The sequence below is a fragment of the Schistocerca americana genome, chromosome 6 (genome assembly GCF_021461395.2).
Source record: "Schistocerca americana isolate TAMUIC-IGC-003095 chromosome 6, iqSchAmer2.1, whole genome shotgun sequence".
Taxonomy (NCBI): Eukaryota; Metazoa; Arthropoda; class Insecta; order Orthoptera; family Acrididae; genus Schistocerca; species Schistocerca americana.
In genome coordinates this window covers 506,826,952-506,849,847 of record NC_060124.1, presented here as the reverse complement: position 1 = coordinate 506,849,847, position 22,896 = coordinate 506,826,952, and the positions used below count along the sequence as shown (strand labels likewise).

The 22,896-nt window shown below is 47.0% G+C and overlaps 1 protein-coding gene and 1 non-coding gene across 2 annotated transcripts in view; one reads left to right on the top strand and one right to left on the bottom strand.

Moving 5' to 3' along the window:
- LOC124619836 (dachshund homolog 1) overlaps positions 1-22,896 on the top strand; it is a 983,755-nt gene that overhangs the window by 413,706 nt on the left and 547,153 nt on the right. The gene's annotated exons all lie outside the window — the stretch shown is intronic.
- Trnas-gga lies at positions 833-907 on the bottom strand. Its single transcript has one exon. It is a non-coding gene; the product is annotated as a tRNA-Ser (tRNA).

The window sequence follows — 22,896 nt, the reverse complement described above, 5'->3', positions numbered from 1 at the left end:
TAGCTGGAAGAAATTCGTTTGGTTCATCCGGGAAGTCGGAGTGTACAAAGCGGACAGCGGGGGCTGAAATAACGCGGAGCGTGGGAACGCGGCCAGTAAGTGGCGGAGAGTGTTGCCACACAGTGACAGCGGCGCGGCAGGCGCTTAGCTGCAATCGCCGCTGATTCAGCTGGCGCAAAGTGTTGGCGCGCAGTCGGACGGACCGGGCGGGAAGGCGCGCAGCGACTGTCAGCGGCGACACGCGCTAAGCGACAATATGTTTGTTTGTGGCGAACCGGGCCTCTTCGTGTTGATTGTGCGAATTGCCGACTGGATAATGTACACAGGGCCGGGGGCTGGCTGTGTGCGCGTGTGTGTCTGGCCAGCGGTGGGATCCAGTATTTATGCCCGCGCCGCAAACACGCCGGGGCGCCCCGCCGACGGCAGACGGACGCACAAATCAACTGCCGCATCCCGCATCCTGCTCCCAGCTGTGCTCTGCCCGCTCCGGGCCAGCGCCCGGCGCACCACCAGCGGTCGGCCTCTGGTCCACCCCCACACTAATGTTCCTAATGGGCCACCCGTCTCAGTTTACACGCTTTAGTGACCTTCGATCGGCCACGTAGCCCAGCTGTTCGCGTCGCTGGTTGCTGAGGTCGTGGTCCCTGCCAGGAAGATTTACATGACGAAGTAACAAACTGATTACTCCGCATATGCAGGGTGTAGCTACGTTCCCCTTACAGACATCAAGAACAGGTTCCCCGCACCATACTAAAAGAAAAATCCAGAATTAGATTTTCTCTCTGCAGCGGAGTGTGCGCTGATATGAAACTTCCTGGCAGATTAAAACTGTGTGCCGGACCGAGACTCGAACTCGGGACCTTTGCCTTTCCCGGGCAAGTGCTCTACCAACTGAGCTACCCAAGCACGACTCACGCCCCGTCCTCTCAGCTTTACTTTTGCCTTCCAAACTTAACAGAAGCTCTCCTGCGAACCTTGCAGAACTAGCATTCCTGAAAGAAAGGAGGAGAGCTTCTGTTAAGTTTGGAAGGTAGGAGACGAGGTACTGGCAGAAGTAAAGCTGTGAGGACGGGTCGTGAGTCGTGCTTGGGTAGCTCAGTTGGTAGAGTATTTGCCCGCGAAAGGCAAAGGTCCCGAGTTCGAGTCTCGGTCCGGCACACAGTTTTAATCTGCCAGGAAGTAAAAGAAAAATGCTTACTAAAAGCGTGCTCTTAAGTGCATGCCTTAAGAGTTATGAGCACTTGTTCATCTTCGATACTATAAAAAGTACCTCTTCTGCTGCAAGCTATTTGCTTTCCGTATTTGTTAGGTGGTAGTATGGACCTAAACAAGAAAAAAAGTCCAGCAAATATGGGCCATAAGATGCATACCATAAGAGCCATGGCCATGTCTTCAACAGAAGAGATGTTTCACGGTATCGAAGATGGACAAGTGCTCATAGCTTTTAATGTATGCGTTTTAGAGCACATGTTTAATGAATTTTTTGTCCTCTTTTTGGTACTTACTCCCAAAATATTGAAAGTAAAGTGGTTGCAGTAGGAGATATGTGTTTCATAGTACCGGGATTTGAAGACGTGCTGCCGGCCGGAGTGGCCAAGCGGTTCTAGGCGCTACAGTCTGGAACCACGAGACTGCTACGGTCGCAGGTTCGAATCCTTCTTCGGGCATGAATGTGTGATGTCCTCAGGTTAGTTAGGTTTAAGTAGTTCTAAGTTCTAGGGAACTGATGACCTGAGAAGTTAATTCCCATAGTGCTCTGAGTCATTTGAACCATTTGAATTTGAAGACGTGCTCATAGCGCTTAAATTACGCATTTTAAACCCATTCTTTACTAGACAGTTCTTATTTTTTTGGCGTAAGGAACCTCTCCTCAAGATATGTAAACGGAATTTATTTATAACCTGTGGTTTCAAAAATACTTTTTAACAGAATTTTAAAAGAGTATCGTAAGCGCTTGGTGGTTCTTACCGCTGGATCAAAGCAAGGGGACAATGTCGGGCGTTCTGTTATCTTCCCTCATATTATCACTAAAATCCGCTTGCAAAGCTATTTCTTAGTGTACTGTGGTTAGCTGTGGGCGGCCAAAAATGCACTGCAGCACAGGAGACTTCTCGGTGGAGGGAAGTTTCTTGTCTGCACGGACTCTCCTAGTTTTCTGCAGGCTTTTCAGAAAATGTCATCAACAGACAGGACAGGTCAGATGGCTCAGGACACCAGGCAATAGTCCCGGTGCGGCACAGGTAATTTCATGTCAACTCACACTTGGCCAGTCTGCTTTAGGCAGTGGCGCGGCACGGACCTGCTGTCCCGGCCGCGGGCGCGCGTGAACGAGGAAGTGTTTACACCGCCGGTACTCGCGCGTGTTGTTGTCTGACTCGATCGCCATGGCACACAATTTTCGAAAGACTACGCTCCAATTTACGTTCGACAACGAATTTGCCAGACCCAAAGCTTTCGAAATAGAGCGTTTTTTGAGGGAAGAAGTTCGTTTACCTGCTGCAGACATAATTGGAATACACCTGTCCATTGTAAGCAGTACAATGTACGTAAAGATGACCGATGAAGCTGCGTGTGAAAGAACTCTCTCTGCTGCACAAAGAGGCTTTAAATTTCGACATTCTGATGGCCATATCAGCGATGTAACAGTAGCTCCTTCAGGATTGGGTGTGAGGGTCATTCGGATCTTTGAGTTGCCGTTTGAGGTGCCAGAATCGATGGTTACTGAATCGCTGCGACCATATGGAACGGTACTTAGTCATACGCCTGAACGCTGGGCTAGTTTTAATACCTATCCTGTGCTAAACGGCGTGCGACAGGTGCGGATCGTCCTTACTAAACATATCCCGTCTTATTTATACATTGGCGGATGTCGAGCTATTGTGATCTACGATGGCCAGCCACGCACCTGTTCTGGCTGTGGTGGAGAAGGACATATCCGCTCGGAGTGCATACAACGCCGCGTCGTGCAACTGCCACGTGGAGAAGCGTCACAGCGAGGAGTTCCCACGCAACTGCCGATGACATACGTGTCGGTGGCCCGCCGGGAAGTGTTGCCAAGTTCGGAGCGTGACAAGGGCGTGTTTATGCAAGAGCAGACCGAGTTACGGGAGCATGGAGGTGACTCGGAGAATGTCCCTGCACCCATGTCACGACAGTTGAGGGAGGAACCTTCCGAAAACTCACATGTAGCAAGAGACATGGAAGTGGATATCCAGACGGTGGCGCCGGCAACGGACCAGCGAACGACCGACGAACACTGTGAGGCAACAGAGGGCAGGGCACGCAAACAGCGATCGCCGAAGCGTCGCAAAAAGCGTCGCCATAGTTCGGGTGACACGTCCCCCCCTAGCCTAGGGGACACGGAAGGTATCCTAGCCGAAGAACTGTCTGACACAGAACACGTGTCTTCAGAGGACGCTGACAGGATTCCGTCCGATGGTGACCGGATGTCCTGCCTTTTAGATGGTCCCTCTTCATTGACACCGACTGACCCAGCGCTGCCGACGAAGGAGTCAGGGACACCAATGTCCCGGCAGCCACGTCGAAATACATCAGAGGACATTTCTCGGATGGATGACCACTGCGACTGGGCGGAACCAGTCGAAGACCTACAGGAATTGCCACCCCCAAATGATGACCACTCACCTACAGGATGCACACCACGGAACGACAACGAAGGAGGGCAGCCCGTTGGCGGGCACCCCTCTGAGCACGAATAGTGGACTAAAGCCCTTGGAGTTCTCAATGACATGACACGAGCATGACAACGACAACGAACCAAGCATATAAGGTGGGCACAGTGAACATTAACACCGCACGTTCGCTTGCAAAGATGCAACTTCTCCGGGACATGATTTACGCCACAGACGTTGATATTTTGCTGATGCAGGAAACCTTCAATGCTGCTTTTCCCGACGTGCATGGATATAACACTTATCTAGCGCCGACTCCAGATGGAGGACGTGGCACAGCGATACTAGTCCGGGAAGGGATTCCGATGTGTGACCTCGATTACCTTCCTTCGGCTCGGGGTTTGGCTATGACCGTGAACGGCATTCGTATCGTCAACATCTATGCACCCTCCGGATCTGACAATCGACAGGCGCGTGCACGATTCTACTCGGAGGAGATTGCCCCCCTATTCCATGGGAGGTATGACCACATCTTGGTAGGGGGGGATTTTAACTGTGTACTCACACCGAAGGATCAAACTCCTAATTTCAGCTCCTGCCACGCATTGCACACGATCTGCCGGGACATGGCCCTTATGGACACGTGGGAAAAGATCCATGGGCAGCGAGAGGGCTACACGTATTTTACTAGCCACTCGGCGAGCAGGCTGGATCGGATTTACGTTTCTGACGGACTAAGAGATCACGTGTTGGCTGCTGAACGTTGGCCCACAGCTTTTACGGATCACCTTGCGTATTTATGCACGTTAACCCTCCCACGGCAGCGGGTCTGGCGGAGTCGTAGTTCCTGGAAACTTAATTCCTCCTTATTGGTGGATCTCGAATGTCGCCAGCGGATCGAAGAAACATGGCGGACTTGCACTCGCCGTCTGCCGCTGCACCGTACGGTTCTTTCGTGGTGGCTGCAGTGCGCAAAACCGGCGATACGAAGAGCTCTCATAACGTATGGCAAGGAAAAAGCGAAATGGCTCCGAGATACACTTGACTATTACTACATGGTGCTCCGCGACCTGTCCTCCAGGGCCCCATCGCCCGAACGTCAAGCGGAAGTCCATCGCATTCAGGCCTGCATTTTATCGATCACGAGACGTCGACTGGAGGGACTTTCGATCCGTGCTCGGTGCTTGGACAACGTCGATGGAGAACGTATTGGCATGCATCATGTGTCCAAGGGACATGCGCGTAATCGCCGATCCCTAATCACAGTCCTCCATGATGACGATGGTCGGCCCTTGACATCACAACAGGCCATTGCTGCTGAGTTTCTGGAGCATTACCGCCTCCTTTTCACTGGGACGCCGACGGACAATCGGACAGAAGAAGAAATTTTGCGACAGATGCAAACGGAGGTGGATGGTCCGGATGCAGAGGTGCTATTGGCACCCCTAACGGAAGATGACATCCGGGGCGCACTCGCGAAGGGTGCGGTGCATAAATCCCCTGGGCCAGATGGGTTGACACTCGAATTTTACCGCGCATTTGCGGATTTAATGATGTCCCAGTTGGTATTGATGTATAACGAGTTATTGAGCCCTGACACGGATGTTCCGTCGCAGTTCATGGCGGGACTGCTTATACCAATACCGAAATCGACAGCGAGTGACAGCGCCCATCAATTTAGACCGCTCACGATGCTCAATACTGACTATAAGATCTTTGCGCGAATGTTGGCGGCAAGGCTCAAGATTGTAATATCCAAAACAATACCACCAGACCAGGCTTGTCTAGGGGTTCGGAGCAACATACATTCTATCCTCGGCGAATACCGTGACGTAATTTCCCTGACGGAAGCTTGTCGCATGCGAGCGGCGTTCGTATCGGTGGATTTTGATCGTGCCTTTGACAGGATCAACCATGATTTCCTTGACTCGACCATGCGACGCATGGCGATACCACAGGATTTTATTACCGTCCTCATGCGCCTCCTTCGCGGCGCTTCTTCGACGGTGAGAGTCAATGGCAGGGAGGTAGGAACGATTCCTGTTCGCAGCTCAGTTAGGCAAGGATGTCCCTTGTCGATGATACTGTTTACAATTGCGCTTGAACCATTGATGCAGACTCTTAGACGGACTCTAACAGGCGTCCGACTCCGTGCGAGCTCCTTCACGTGTCGTGCATATGCCGACGACTTGATGATACTCGTCCGGTCGGAGAACGAAGTAAGTCAGGTGGTTACCCTTCTTACTACGTACGGGGTAGCTGCGGGAAGCAGGATCAACATGAATAAAACCAAGATCATGCACATCGGTCGAGGGCTGGACGCTCTGCGAAGTCCGTTTACGACGGTGGACATCTTGCGATGCTTAGGTGTCTTGTTCACCCGATCGCTACGGCAATCAGCGGCGGCGAGCTATCGACGTCTCCTCCAGAACGTCCGACTGCACATACGCAACAATTCACTCCGAACGCACGACCTGCTCCAAAGGGTGGACTACACTAATGTTCACCTGGCCTCGCGACTGCCGCACTTGGCACAGGTACTGCCAATGCCACATGGTCTCGCTGACAGATTAATGGCGGCCTTTGGATACTATGTCAGCCAAGGAATGTTGTTTAAGATCAAATACGAGACTTTAACTCTCCCATACCACTCTGGAGGACTTAACCTCACGGATGTGCGGAACAAGGCTCTAGCTCTATACCTGCGAGCGACGCTACGAACTTGGAACCAGCGGCAACACGCCATCACGTCGGCCATCCTGGATGTGCTTCTTCCCACGTCCTTTGAACCACCGGTAGCAGTAGGCACCATCTCGCCCTCGTTTTCTCACGTCGCGCGATTTTTTGTTGATTTTAGTTATGTTCAGTTACAGATACCTTCTACCAGAATCCCCACTACCCGTGAGATATATCGATACTTGCGGCGTCATCATGGCAGCAATGTTGTCGAACTTAAACACCCAACACGGAACTGGCAACAGATTTGGCGAGCTGTCCACACACCTCTCCTCACCACAGCAGCGCGATCGTCATGGTATACACTAATCAACCGCAAGACAGTCAACCGCCAACGATTGTACGACATTCGCATGGTAGATTCCCCGCTCTGCCTTATATGTGGCATGCAGGACACCGACGAACATTCTCTGCAGTGCGGTGAGGCAAAGAATGTTTGGCGGCTGACGCAACGCATCATGGCCCTCCTCCGACGCACCGACGAATCCACGATCACGACGGACGCTTTATTTTTCCCTGACCCTGTCTTTTTCCCCTCACACAAAACATCGGCAATCCGATGGATTGGAGGACACGCATCACACTACGTGCTCTCGCGGACCTTGATATCGGTCATGGACTATTGGCATTATCTACTAGAACAACACGAAATCATCAGACGCCACTCTAAATATAAAACGCATTTTGCGAACTTTCTAGGCAGCGTGTTTCATAGCCCCCCGAAGCGGTGGGGAGTCCCAGGTTTACATTGGATCGAGGGATAGAATTTACTCCCAGTGAAGTGACGAGGATGTCACTTCGGCCCTATATTTATTTCCCTTCTTTTTTATATATGATTTTTCTTTTGGGACATTAAAATTAAATGAATAAATAAAATATTATCAATGTTTCCTTCCTGCTGCCTCTCCCTTATCCTGTCAGGAGACGGGGACACCGTGGCCAGGCCTCCAAGTACGACCCCTGCCCACTCTGCCCCCTGACCTACTTAAAAAAAAAAAAAAAAAAAAAAAAAAAAAAAAAAAAAAAAAAAAGCTGGATAGAGCGAAAAAAAAAAAAAAAGAAAAAAAAAAAAAAAAAAAAAAGTTGGTAGAGTATTTGCCCGCGAAAGGCAAAGGTCCCGAGTTCGAGTCTCGGTCCGGCACACAGTTTTAATCTGCCAGGAAGTAAAAGAAAAATGCTTACTAAAAGCGTGCTCTTAAGTGCATGCCTTAAGAGTTATGAGCACTTGTTCATCTTCGATACTATAAAAAGTACCTCTTCTGCTGCAAGCTATTTGCTTTCCGTATTTGTTAGGTGGTAGTATGGACCTAAACAAGAAAAAAAGTCCAGCAAATATGGGCCATAAGATGCATACCATAAGAGCCATGGCCATGTCTTCAACAGAAGAGATGTTTCACGGTATCGAAGATGGACAAGTGCTCATAGCTTTTAATGTATGCGTTTTAGAGCACATGTTTAATGAATTTTTTGTCCTCTTTTTGGTACTTACTCCCAAAATATTGAAAGTAAAGTGGTTGCAGTAGGAGATATGTGTTTCATAGTACCGGGATTTGAAGACGTGCTGCCGGCCGGAGTGGCCAAGCGGTTCTAGGCGCTACAGTCTGGAACCACGCGACTGCTACGGTCGCAGGTTCGAATCCTTCTTCGGGCATGAATGTGTGATGTCCTCAGGTTAGTTAGGTTTAAGTAGTTCTAAGTTCTAGGGAACTGATGACCTGAGAAGTTAATTCCCATAGTGCTCTGAGTCATTTGAACCATTTGAATTTGAAGACGTGCTCATAGCGCTTAAATTACGCATTTTAAACCCATTCTTTACTAGACAGTTCTTATTTTTTTGGCGTAAGGAACCTCTCCTCAAGATATGTAAACGGAATTTATTTATAACCTGTGGTTTCAAAAATACTTTTTAACAGAATTTTAAAAGAGTATCGTAAGCGCTTGGTGGTTCTTACCGCTGGATCAAAGCAAGGGGACAATGTCGGGCGTTCTGTTATCTTCCCTCATATTATCACTAAAATCCGCTTGCAAAGCTATTTCTTAGTGTACTGTGGTTAGCTGTGGGCGGCCAAAAATGCACTGCAGCACAGGAGACTTCTCGGTGGAGGGAAGTTTCTTGTCTGCACGGACTCTCCTAGTTTTCTGCAGGCTTTTCAGAAAATGTCATCAACAGACAGGACAGGTCAGATGGCTCAGGACACCAGGCAATAGTCCCGGTGCGGCACAGGTAATTTCATGTCAACTCACACTTGGCCAGAGAGTGAAAATTCATTCTGGAAACAATCCTCCAGGCTGTCGCTAATCATGCTCCCGCAATATCCTTTATTCCAGGAGTGCTAGTCCCGTAAGTTACATGTAATTTTTGTGGAGTTTGAAAGTTAGAAGATGAGGTACTGACGGAAGTGAATCTATGCTCTGGTAGCTCAGTTGGTAGAGCACTTGCCCGCGAAAGGCAAAGGTCCCGAGTTCGGGTCTCGGTCCGGCACACTGTTTTAATCTGCCAGGAAGTTTCTTACTGGGTTATTAGTTTTAACTAAAGTATTGCGGGCGACCAGCCGTTGTGACACTCAGGTCTGAAGAAGTTCAGTTTATATGACTGAAAATATTCATCAGTAACGTATGTCATACAACTGAGATAATTCCAATTAACTTTTCTTGAATTCTACAGTTCCTATATCTCTCGCGAGGAAATTATATCTCTTACCAGTTGAAGTCATAAACACAATTTTTACTGAAAAGTAAAAAGGCAATTAAGTCGAAATACATGTTAAGTTTTGAGAACTACATAGTGTGGTTCTGTTGTGATTTGCAATTCAGTGAACTTCACTAAATTGGCCACACTAACTTTTCCACGGTAGGGATGCGAGTTTATACAAGTCATAGTAACCCAGACAATATTCACACCTCCAGTTCTTCCATTACAGTCATCCCGTCGGAAAATGAAACGTAGTTTCGAGTCATTAACATTACAGGTAATAAGAAGCATAGAAGCAATCGCCAAGTCGTGCGCAGTACTCTCCTAATCGTACCAACCAACCGCTCCTTGTAGTTGTTCAGAGACTTCCATAATTCTTTTTATACCTGTACCCTAGTCCTAGTATCTTGTTTTCGCAGTTTTAATTTTCTAAATCGAGTGAATTACAGACTGATTTGCAATAGAAGTTCCAACAACACCTCATTGTAAATTTAACGGTACAGAACTGAAACTGGCAACCGCCAGTAGACCATGCAAAACACGCGAACTGACTGATGTCTTGATTATGACCCTATTACAAACCTTTCTCACTGTCATTCACCATTTAACATTGTTAATAGGATGTTTATGGTTCAAGTGGCTCTGCGCACTATGGGACTTAACTTCTGAGGTCATCAGTCCCCTAGAACTTAGAACTACTTAAACCTAACTAATCTAAGGACATCACACACATCCATGCCCGAGGCAGGATTCGAACCTGCGATCGTAGCGGTCACGCGGTTCCAGACTGAAGCGCCTAAAACCGCTCGGCCACAGGATGTTTATTTTGGAGTCAAAAAGTCCGCGAAACACTGAGAATGTTGAGGTAGTACAACCAGAGCAGGCGACCATTTTCTATCCGCTGCTGTGAGCACCCACCTCGAACTGGTTAACTGTCTCGTTTCACGGAGCATCTAATTTTTAGAGCTGTATTACCTTCTTCCAGCTAGACATGGTTCGCCAGTCTTGCGTATAAAAGCTTTAGGTCCAAATTATTTCCTCTGCCCTGCCCTAATTTGTGGGGTCATTTCACGTAATATTTCTTATGGAGCATGATGAAGGGTTATTTTTCCAGAGGGTGGATATAAAAACAGAGCCGCCTTGCGGGGTGTGTGCGCACGTCGTGGGCTGCTCATTTGCGACCGGGGGCTGCGGAAGGCGGAGCTCGCCCCTTACTAATTCTCTAATTACTCCTGAGCTGAGCGCAGAGACGGGTTAACGCAACGACAACGCGGTCTGGGGGGGAGGGGGGGGGGGAGGTGCCGTTGTGGATGACCAGTAGGTACGCAGGGGTGGGGTTCTTGTGCGTCTTTCCGCTAGACACTGGGTAGCCATAGACCACTTGCAACAACATCTCGTATAATCAACTCAGTTCATATGAGAACGTGTAATGTTGAGCGCTGAGACAGTGTTAATTATTTTTGTACGTAAGACATTCAAACAACATAGCAGGTGAATGTCAGTCGTCGTCTTCTTCGACAGTTTCTGGTATCTAAAGACAACAGAGAAGCGTCTGAATAATTCATGTCTCCTTACACTGAGCTGGCTAGGAAATCAGTCACATACTTTCAATCTACAGGGTGAGTCACTAACTATTGCCACCAAGAATAACTCTGAAAGTATGATAGGAGCTGAAACGTTTGTGGGACAAAAGTGAAATGGGACAACGGGACCATAATATGACGTTGGTTCCTTGTTGCTAGGTGGGGTCGCTTCAGAGATATGAAGCTCAACTTTGCTTTTTTTAAATGCGATGATGTAGTTGGGTACTTGTTTTCTGAGAGCGGCTATTGAGACGAATCCAATGGTGTGTAACAGTAAGGTCTTTGAAGATCAACGAAGGTCAAAAAGGTGGCATGAACTCCCATTTACAGAAGGTGTTCGAAGTTATGACCTTTGGTATCACTGCAGTGCTGCACTCTTATTATCATATATTGAGTGGTATCCCTTATCACTTCGGCACTCATGGAAGCACATGCTGTGACAATTCTATGTCGCATATCTTCAGGTGTAGCTGGAAAGTCTTTATAAACGTCTTTTACGAATCCCCACAAGCAAAAAATCCAGAGGCGTCAAGTCTGGCGAACGAGACTGCCACGACACATCTCCTCCGCGTCCAATCCAGCGATATGGGAATTGTTTCTGCAACTCATTTCTAGCCGTCAGCGAAAAATGCGCCGGACACCGATCGTGTTGATACCACATCCTGCTCCTTGTTCCTAAAGGTATTTCTTCTAATAACAGATCTAATGTTTCGTGCAGCAATGTGGTGTACTTCCTACGATTATGCTTTCCTTCGATGAAATAGGGGCCTATAATTCTGTCCTCCAGAATCCCACACCATACAGTCACCGACCACGGTTTTTGGTGTGCAAATTTCCGCAGCCAACATGGATTTTCAGTTGCCCAAAATTAATGCTATGCAGATTAACATTTCGAAGGTTCGTGAATGTAGCCCCGTCAGTAAATAAAATCAAATTAATAAATGCGTCATCCCTCTGAATCTGAAGTTGAGCCCATCGGCAGAATTCATTGGGACGCATACAATCCGTACCAGTTAATTTTTGGTGGAGACGTATAAGGCAAGGATAATATTTATGGCGATGCAGAACACGAACGACACTACTCTGGCTCATGCCAGATTCCCTTGCGATTTGACGCGACTAGCATTGAGATCTCGAACCACAGTGGCAAGAGCACCAAATTCCGTTTCCTCGTTAGTAACTTTCGTTTGCTGGATATGTTTCCGATGGGTTAAAGACCTAGTTGTTCTCAATTTATCATACACATATTTAAATGTACGACGTGTAGAGTGAGTACGTTAATGATATCTTCAGCGTATAAGTTCCTAGCTCTCACTGAATTTCGTTGGCATTCTCCGTAAATGAGAAGCCAATCGACTTGTTCTTCGAAGGAATACATCATTCACATTCTCTTGATTCGACGATACTAGTCTTACCGTTCCTATTAGTGATACATTGCGAAACCGTCGAAAGGTGTTTACAAGTAAATGGTACATTAGATGGATAAGCCGTATTCGGCGAATATTTACTATTTGCACGATATACGAAAGAGAATTGTCAGAGCATGTGCTTCGCTAAGTGCCGAAGTGATAAGGAATACCACTCAATCCATGATAATAAGAGTGCAGCACTGCAGTGATACCAAAGGTCATAACCTCGAACACCTTCTGTAAATGGGAGTTCATGCCACCTTTTTGACCTTCGTTGATCTTCAAAGACCTTACTCTTACACGTCATTGGATTCGTCTCAATAGCCGCTATCAGAAAATAAGTACCAAACTCTAGCATCCCATTAAAAAAAACGAAGTTGAGCTTCATGTCTCTGACCTAGCAACAAAAAACCAACGTCATATTATGGCTCCCCTTGTCCCATGCAACATTTGTCCCTCAAAACTTTTCATCTATCATACTTTCGGAGTTATTCTAGGTGGCAATAGTTAGTGACTCACCATTTATAGCTTTCATGAAATCAGACAGTTCAGACATAGGAATGTTGGAGCAGACTTGACCTTGCACGTTTTAGACTTGAGGCCGAATGCTCATCGAAATCATTAAGAGATTATACAGTATTTATTTGCAGTGTATCCAAGAAGCCCTCGCACCTTTATGTGAGAACAGTATATTTTATGTTGGACTACTGACATTCAAACATGTATCCAGGGGATCTGTATGTGGACCATTGTGCCTCACACAGGGAATTGATTTCATTGGAGACAGCTCAGTTGATCGAGTGCTAGGGGCACACGGGCGCTCTCGCGTTTCCTTACATCCTCCATGGTTCTCTGTCTTTGACACTGTCTGATAAAAAAGCACGTTCCTACAAATCAATTAGGATTGCTTTACGAGCTGAGGCCTTGTCAAAGCGATCTCTAAACACACTCTTTACATAAGTCATTGTTTGAGCCGTTCGCGGGCGTTCGTGTAGCCACACACACGCCAGACATCGTTCGTCAGCAGTGTGACTATCCGCTCAGATCAGCCCTGCCTTCGCAACTGGAATATTGCAGGTCTGAAACAAGGCATGTCCTTGGGCGATATCCAGCCAGCTGACACCAGCAGTCTGCCGCAGGTCCTTGTCCCATAGCTCTGACGGTCATTCTCGTGGTCTGCCTCTGTCTCTTTGACTCAGTTCCAGCAACGCCTTTGTACAGTAGCCATTATTTCTTGTGGCATCATGGCGGGCCGATAGTATTTTGTAGTGGCTGTTCTCTCCAGGATGTCTGTGACAACAGTAATTGATCTGATGTCTTCTGCTCCTTTTCGTCTTTCCTTGCAAATCCCAACATATATGTTGTTCGGGAACATAATCACGTAATCACCCTGTATGTACATAAATTTACAGGCGCCGGCGCCTGTAAATCTGGCTCTCTGTAGCGTCGTTGGATATTACCGAGACTAGGCTTCTATTCAAAACATTATGAACTCACTCCTCCCTGCAAACCCTAAAAGTTTGTAACGGGAGGTTCTGAACACCCTGTATAGACGTTTTAATTCAAGCGTTCTCTGTTGTTTGACTCTGTGGTTGGTTATTTCATATTAGAATTTCTGTTGTATGCAGCTTGTAAGATGTCCTGCTGTTGAAGAGGAGAGAGAATAATGATCTTGCTGAAGGCCTAGAGCTGGTCACCACACACAGGAAGAGGTGGGTCCTACGTGGTTGGTACGAAGCTGCGGCACAAGTGTTTCTCAAGAAAAAGGAAGGAAGCTAAGAGACTTACGCCGTGTTGATGTCGAGGCACGGTCACTAACTCAGACTGAAGAAGTGTCAGTAAATGAATCGGCTATGATTATAGTTGAAGAAATTAATCCGACGCTTATCGAAGGCGATTTATAGGAAAAAATGCGGAAGGCTTCAAACAGATTGACTGGCCGGAGATATCCTCATTCCCAAACTCTATTTCAGTGACACACAGGTACAAGTCGGTTACCATATGCGTACGAGACGTAGGATCAACAGTGACGCTCGTGGGCTCGTTTCTCGCCTTTGTCACCACCGTTGTTGGAGTCCATAGATCCTGTGGTAGAGCGGCTGCAAAGTGTCTCCGCCGCTCGCTTGATTTCTCATTAATATTTAAGCCGGAGCGTCCTAGGCGGAAAGCAGAGTGTTGGGGCTGCGGCGGGTGTAATTGTAGGTAAGGTCTGCGGCTCTCCGCACCGCGTCTTCCGCCCCCGCCGGTCGACCAACCCCTTCATTAGCACAGCCGTATAATTGTGTTTTCTGGTTTACCCTCACCCCTTCCAGGAGGAATCCGCGCCCGAGCTGAGCCGCCGCTTTTATGAAGCTGAAAATGACTAAATCATTTTCCATTATTCGGAGCGGTGCGGGCTGGGAGGAAAGAGGCTTCGCTCTTCCTCCTCCGCCGTCGTCTACCTGAGAACACAATTAACAGCACACCTCCAGTACGGCTACGTGCGCCTGTGCATTTGTGGGTGAGGGAGACCAAGGCGAGGGTGGGAGAGGGAGAGATAATGCGTACGCTTTCCGGGTTGGTCGCATCCCCCACCCCTCTCTTCCACCTGCCTGGAATTGTGTGCTCCAATTATTAGTGAGCCATTCCGGGCCGGTATTGTTCACCGGCTTAATATTTTGCGATACGAGGAATTCTGCCCGCTAATCGCCGGCATTAGCTCGTAAATCTGTGCGCTGTATCGTTATCGGCATAGCTTCGCCGGTGCGTCTTGGCCGTCGCTCGCCGTCAGGTTATAGAACACCGCCGCCATTTGTTTAGAGGCTCTGGCGGCTTCATTCCTCGTTGCAGCATTCTATCAGATGTTCCGTGTACAGTAAGGAATAAGGACGCAGCACCACAGAGAAAGAAGGCTACCTTCAGCAATAGAAATTAATCTGGGATTGAGAAATGTGTGATACAGTACACGCTCTCACGGCCGTGTATACTTCAGTTAAGACTTCGGGGCTGACAGATCGTGGTCCATATAAAGGATGATCGGAAACAAACTCGTAGGAACTGGTAGAGGAAAGTGTGTAGATAATAGTCTGAACTGGAACGCATCGCCGGCCGGAGTGGCCGAGCGGTTCCAGACGCTACAGTCTGGAACCGCGCGACCGCTACGGTAGCAGGTTCGAATCCTGCCTCGGGCATGCATGTGTGTGATGTCCTTAGGTTAGTTAGGTTTAAGTAGTTCTAAGTTCTAGGGGACTGATGACCTCAGATGTTGAGTCCCATAGTGCTCAGAGCCATTTGAACCATTTGAACCTCGAAGAAGGTCAGAGAGGTAGGATAGACGTCAAATGACAACAGGCGATTCGAATTAATCATCCGCCGTCATGACTAACCTGTTGCGTGGCTATCCAACAAACAGCTGTAACGTGAAAACGGCACATTTCCGGACATGGATCCTATTCAAAATATTTTGCACTCACACCCATCAACAAGTTCTAGAAGTTTGTAACTGGAATTTCCAAACACGGCGCATTAAAACTATTCACTGACGTTTCATCCCCATGTGTGCGAGACATCTGTTGGCCACTACAGTATCTGATCATTAGTATCCCGATAACCCTGTGTAATGCTGAATTGACCACTAGACGTCACTAGAGGCGAACCCGCCAGTACAAAAGGAAATGGGGGACTATTTTGTTGGCCGGCCGAAGTGGCCGAGCGGTTCTAGGCGCTAAAGTCTGGAATCGCGCTACCGCTACGGTCGCAGGTTCGAACCCTGCCTCGGGCATGGATGTATGTGTTGTCCTTAGGTTAGTTAGGTTTAAGTAGTTCTAAGTTCTAGGGGACTGATGACCACAGCAGTTAAGTCCCATAGTGCTCAGAGCCATTTGAGCCATTTGACTATTTTGTTGTCAGTTGAGAAGCAGTAACGAGTCACCTTAGTCACCCTAGTAACAAATCCATCTGCGACATTTCAAACCTTCTAAAGATGCCCAAGTCGACGTTGGTGTTATAAATATGAAGAGGAAACGCGGAGGAACAACCGAGACCTGGCAGAACTCGTGTGATGTCGAACATGGATCTGGCGAGTATCGAGGGGAGTGGTTATAAAAAATCAGCGGAAGGAACAAGTCGTGAGTTCCAACGTGGTGACAGCAATCCAGTTAGCGCAATAACTGTGTGTAGTGAGTTGAAAAGAATGGGAGAGAATGGTCGAGCAGCTCATCATAAATTTCTGTAGTCAATGCTAAACGACGCTTGAGGTGATGTAACGAGCGCCGGTACTGGAAAGTGGATTTGGAGCGATGAATCACGCTACACCCTCTGGCAAGAGTTTGAGAAGAAAGTTACCTACCACCATTCGTTGTACCAACAGTGAAGAGCGGAGAGGATGGTGTTACGATGTGGGTGCGTTTTTCGTGGTTTTGGTGTGGCCCAAATAACTGCGTTTAAGAAAATGTGGAAGAATATGAAGACATTTTACAGCATTGTGTTCTGTGTATAGTAGACGAGAAGTTCGAAGATGATGATTGTTTGAGCGGCATCTGCGAGGCAATGGTTTGTGGACAATAACACTCCTGAAATGGACTGGCCTGTCCCGAGTCCCGACCTGAACCGAATGGAACATCTTTGGGATGAGTTGGAATGTCGACATCGCTCCAGACCCTAGCGTCCAAGGTCACTCACTACCTTCTCTAGTTTGGGCTCTTGAGGAAGAATCGGCTGCCATTCCGCCAGTGGAACTCTGACACTTCATTGAAAGTATCCCAAGCTGCGTTGAAGCCGTCGTAACGGTAAAGAGTGGACACGACCCGCAGTAATGCTTGCTCATAGGTGTCCGGATACTTTTGATCAAATAGTGCAGTATCTGGTCCACTTGTAAATGATCACTCCATGAAAGTGTCGTTGCAAAAATATGGACTACGGAATAGACCAGGACTACGGAAAACAGATGAAATAAATCTAGCAAACAGGATAGCATGCATGACATAATACAGTGACAACAGTAACTTCAGCTGTGTGGAAATTTGCGTGGCCAGGAATCAGTCAAAATGACATAGATGACGTTCCGAAATCAGAATCAGTTTTATTTCTACCTAGGGCAGCACGAAAAATCCCCTAAAGATAGCGAATCGTAACTCCTGGATTCCAAGCCACGGAGATGGAAAGTACCTTGTGACTCGCGGCGACAGAATGCCCGGAGAGCTACAGAGTTCACGGTTTCGGAATTCCAACCCGCTCGCCGGCGGGCAGGGTACGTCAGGAATATTTAAGGCAGGCCCTGCAACAAAACCAAATCCGTGCCGCCGTCAGTTGTAGCAGGCAGCCGCGACCGGTTCTGCGGATTAGGAAGGAGTTCTGTAGCTGCTAATGGCTTGCTTACGCCTTCCTCCATCTCCCCACCTCTATAATCCTCTAAAACACATTTCGTGTAATCACGAACAAACTATGCAGTTCATCGTCGCGTTAAGTCTCTTATTTTCTTTTTCGTTTCGATTTCAGTTTATGAAGACGCTCTTAGAGCGGCGAACACGGCACTGTACGTCACGCGCGACACACTCGTAGCTTCCTCGTTTGAGAGGAATTAATTGGGCCTATCGCTTCTTGTTACCTTTTAGGAGTTCATTTTTAGAACCGTATTTTTTGTAGATTTTTATTCACTGCTTCCTCCGTCAAGATACAGAGTTATTACGATGGATACCAAACAGTACTGCTGATTATACTTTAGATTTCTATGTTGTACTTTACACGCTGCTGACACAGTAAAGTGGAATTATGTGTTAATACCAGAAATACAAGTCTCTAGCACAGGTGGATAATGTTTCTTTTAGTCAGCATCTATTGTAATATCGCCATTTCCTAACGGTGCAACACCAACTTTACATTGTCTAACACAAGTAGCTATGATTCATAGTCCATACTGAAATGTAGGTCTCCATACAGGTACTTGGATAAGTCAGTTCATAGGTGGCAAGGCAACGGCATAGCCTCTCTAACTGCAACAGTCCAAGTAAAGCACTGCTGTAGTCAAAAGAACCTTTGGCTTAAGGACTTTTTTTTTTTACCGCAAGCTGAAACGACATAAAAGGTACTGTTCACTTTAGGGAATGCTGCTAAGGTACTACGTTCGAGTTTTTTACTTTCCTTGTCCCATTTTGTATGCAGCAAGGGGAAAGTGTATTATAAATTCTTGCACTCACAGTGTAATATCCCTTTCGTCAGAACCAACAGGACAGCTTTACACCATTTGATCCAGTGGTGTTTCACCAGTATCCGTTCTCTGGAAAATACGTGTAATATTTAATGTTTTCCACGCAATACCGTGTGCGTTTGGAATGTAGTTATTTTATATTTTTAGTTTATGGGTTTATTCCACTTCCTCCTCGGCACTTACTCGAAACGAATGAGCTTGCGTTCGAAAATTACCGGATTCCTTCTTTTCTTTCCGTGCAGTGCCCATGTTTTTCAGTCAGTTACATTCCATTAATGTCATCTGGCACTCACTATCATGTTCAGTTTGTTTAAGTTTTATAGAGACAATGATGTACAGTCAAGTTCTGTCATGCCTCAACCGTGTTATTTTAGCTACTGTTCACTCTGTCCAATGTGACAGTATAGAATATGAATATAAGTTGGTCGTATCAATATGCCTTTGACTACACGCAAGGCATTTTTAACAGTTGTGGGTAATGTATTAGGTGCTGTTTGTCCATAACACTCCGAGCCAGTTGCATGCATATGGTATACAGAACGTTCGTTTTTTCAACCGACACTGAGGAATTGCTTCGAATGCTTTTCAGTGGTCTTGGAACGTTGTCTGCATCCTATGCGTTACTCTGTTTGCAAATAACGATTTGTGCTTCGATCATTCCAGCGAACAAAATAAGTACACCTATTACTTTACACTGATTTAAGTCATAGAAGATAGGAAGAAATTAGTAGGATGAACACAGGAGAATGTTATACAACTTGAGGGCTAGAAGTGAGAATAAAGAGATGTCTCTGTGGTGAAGCGCGGTCGTCTGAAAGTCTCTGAGTACATGGTGGAGCGTGTGTGCTCATGCTGCTCCTGCTGCAACAAGTCAAGCATCAATGTCCTGGCATCTGATCTGGCCACTGTACGCAAAGGATGACACCGACACAACAAACCACAACTTCATAGTACAGTGTAGCAGGTTATCTTTATCCTACCTGACCACGAAAGCTATAGTACAAGTCAAGGATCTTGTAGTGAAAGTCGGATCTGCTTTTAACAAAATTTTTATTTATTCTAACGTGGAAACAAGATGGTCAAAAGTTATTTACCTTTAACAAAATTTTTAATTTTTTGCTTTAAATCAAACTGGGGTATACCACAATTAATCAAAATCTTACATTCTAAAAAATGAACGAAACGAACGCAGACGGTGAAATGAAGACTTGTCGCCTTCGAATTACGATGTTAAAAAATTGGCTGAGCTTAACACTATAGAGGAACACTATGGGAGGATGACTATGTGGAAGCTATATCACCAAGGTAGCATTATCTGTGCAGCTCGCTGATACAAGAACCTAAATTCAAATTGGAGTTAAGTCAGCAACTTGGACTGCACATACAAAATATACGAGAAACGAATTATTCAGATTGCGGATCGGACTACCGCAGACAGCGAAAACAGACTGCGAAAACGTACCTCTGCTGCACGTCAGCAGAGTGCTGAAAAACAGTCATGTATGGCTGGCAGCTTCTGTCTCTGACGATCAGCGTTCGCAGCTCTCGAAACTCTGTTTCCGACCCCCGAAAAATACGTTCCTCCTGACGAATTTCCAACCTCTCAAGAATCACTGCTGGAGGGACTAACTGTACTGTTGTCAACGTGGCGGCCGAGAAATACCACAAAATTTTCGAAAAATCAGGGAAAAGACTGCAAACTACTCCCTCTCTGCTTGCACGAAGCTTATTTAACCTTCACGAAGTTGGGTACTGCAATGAAACGAAGTTATTTTCGTTTGGTCAGTTCGTCCGCACCCTACCCTAGGACAACCGACGGAAGTCGTTGGCTGATTCACAGTTTTTGTTCGAGAAAGAGATGCGCCGCACCGACGCTTCTACTGGCACCAAGGCGTCTGACCCTAAGAATCAAGCATAGAGAAGCCTGGTTGTCGTACTCATCTCCGGACGTGGTGGGACAGACGCCGACCGCTAGCTCCTTGGCGCGCGCCAACGCTCAGAACTCGGTAGAGTGGGCCATTCAGTTCAGACTTGACGCCAAAGCTAGGACACCGACAAGGGTTGTTGCAGTGAGATTTTCCGATAAGTTTCTCTGACGCTACAGTGGGGCCCTCAGCTCGCTCTATCCCCGCCATCTGGATGCAAAGCTTCTCTTCCAACACACAGTACACAGATCAACAACAGAAGATGGAAAAATATGCTGGCTCTGAAATAAACACACCGGCCGGTGCTGCATACGAGATATTATGAAGAGTACTCTACGCTCTTGGGACATGTGACCAGCATGTCGGCAGCTGTTACTGCCCCTAGATGAATGCGGATAACTTCTAGGGTGCAACCAATACGGTCACGGGCACAGAAGAGGCGCTGCAAGCGATTTTGTGCTTTTTGCAAAGGCGCTCATAACGGCCGTCTGCTGCCAGAGCCCATTAACGCCAAATTTCGCCCCACTGCCCTAAAGGATGTGTTCGTCGAACGCCCCACATCGATCTCTGTGGTTGTTTCACGCTGTGGAGCTTGTATGTTAACGCTAACAACTCTACGCAAACGCCGCTGCTCTCGATCGTTACGTGAAGGCAGTCGGCCGCTGTATCTACATCTACATCTACATGATTACTCTGCAATTCACATTTAAGTGCTTGGCAGAGGGTTCATCGAACCACAATCATACTATCTCTCTACCATTCCACTCCCGAACAGCGCGCGGGAAAAACGAACACCTAAACATTTCTGTTCGAGCTCTGATTTCTCTTATTTTATTTTGATGATCATTCCTATCTATGTCGGTTGGGCTCAACAAAATATTTTCGCATTCGGAAGAGAAAGTTGGTGACTGAAATTTCGTAAATAGATCTCGCCGAGACGAAAAACGTCTTTGCTTTAATGACTTCCATCCCAACTCACGTATCATATCTGCCACACTCTCTCCCCTATTACGTGATAATACAAAACGAGCTGGCCTTTTTGCACCCTTTCGATGTTCTCCGTCAATCCCACCTGGTAAGGATCCCACAGCGAGCAGCAATATTCTAACAGAGGACGAACGAGTGTAGTGCAAGCTGTCTCTTAGGTGGACTTGTTGCATCTTCTAAGTGTCCTGTCAATGAAACGCAACCTTTGGCTCGCCTTCCCCTCAATATTATCTATGTGGTCTTTCCAACTGAAGTTGTTCGTAATTTTAACACTTAGGTACTTAGTTGAATTGACAGCCTTGAGAATTGTACTATTTATCGAATAATCGAATTCCAACGGATTTCGTTTGGAACCCATGTGGATCACCTCACACTTTTCGTTATTTAGCGTCAACTGCCACCTGCCACACCATACAGAAATCTTTTCTAAATCGCTTTGCAACTGATACTGGTCTTCGGATGACCTTACTAGACGGTAAATTACAGCATCATCTGCGAACAACCTAAGAGAACTGCTCAGATTGTCACGCAGGTCATTTATATAGATCAGGAACAGCAGAGGTGCCAGGACGCTTCCCTGGGGAACACCTGATATCACTTCAGTTTTACTCGATGATTTGCCGCCTATTACGACCAACTGCGACGTTCCTGACAGGAGATCACGAATCCAGTCGCACAACTGACACGATACCCCGTAGGCCCGCAGCTTGATTAGAAGTCGCTTGTGAGGAACGGTGTCAATAGCTTTCCGGAAATCCAGAAATACGGAATCAACTTGAGATCCCCTGTCGATAGCGGCCATTACTTCGTGCGAATAAAGAGCTAGCTGCGTTGTACAAGAACGATGTTTTCTGAAACCATGCCGATTATGTATCAGCCGTCCGTGGTGATAGGTAGTGCCCGAAATTTGGTACTATGGACATACTCTCGACACTGTGGCTTTCGGACTATTGGATTCCAGAAAGATTTTTCGAAATGGAATGCCCTATCGTCTAGCTGCAACTACTGTACCACGTTCAGAGACTGTTAATTCGCGTCGTGCGACCATAATCACATCGGATACCTTTTCACGTGAATCAGCTGAGTGCAAATGACAGCTCCACGACTGCATTAGCCTTTTACATCCCGTGTACGCGATGTCTTCGCACATCTGCATATGTGCTATCTACATCTGCATCCACGCTCATACTCCGCAAGCCACCTGACGGTGTGTGGCGGAGGGTACCTTGAGTACCTCTATCGGTTCTCCCTTCTATTCCAGTCTCGTATTGTTCGTGGAAAGAAGGATTGTCGGTATGCTTCTGTGTGGGCTCTAATCTCTCTGATTTTATCCTCATGGTCTCTTCGCGAGATATACGTAGGAGGGAGCAATATACTGCTTGACTCTTCGGTGAAGGTATGTTCTCGAAACTTCAACAAAAACCCGCACCGAGCTACTGAGCGTCTCTCCTGCAGAGTCTTCCACTGGAGTTTATCTATCATCTCCGTAACGCTTTCGCGATTACTAAATGATCCTGTAACGAAGCGTGCTGCTCTCCGTTGGCTCTTCTCTATCTCTTCTACCAACCCTATCTGGTACGGATCCCACACTGCTGAGCAGTATTCAAGCAGTGGGCGAACAAGCGTACTGTAACCTACTTCCTTTGTTTTCGGATTGCATTTCCTTAGAATTCTTCCAATGAATCTCAGTCTGGCATCTGCTTTACCAACGATCAACTTTATATGATCATTCCATTTTAAATCACTCC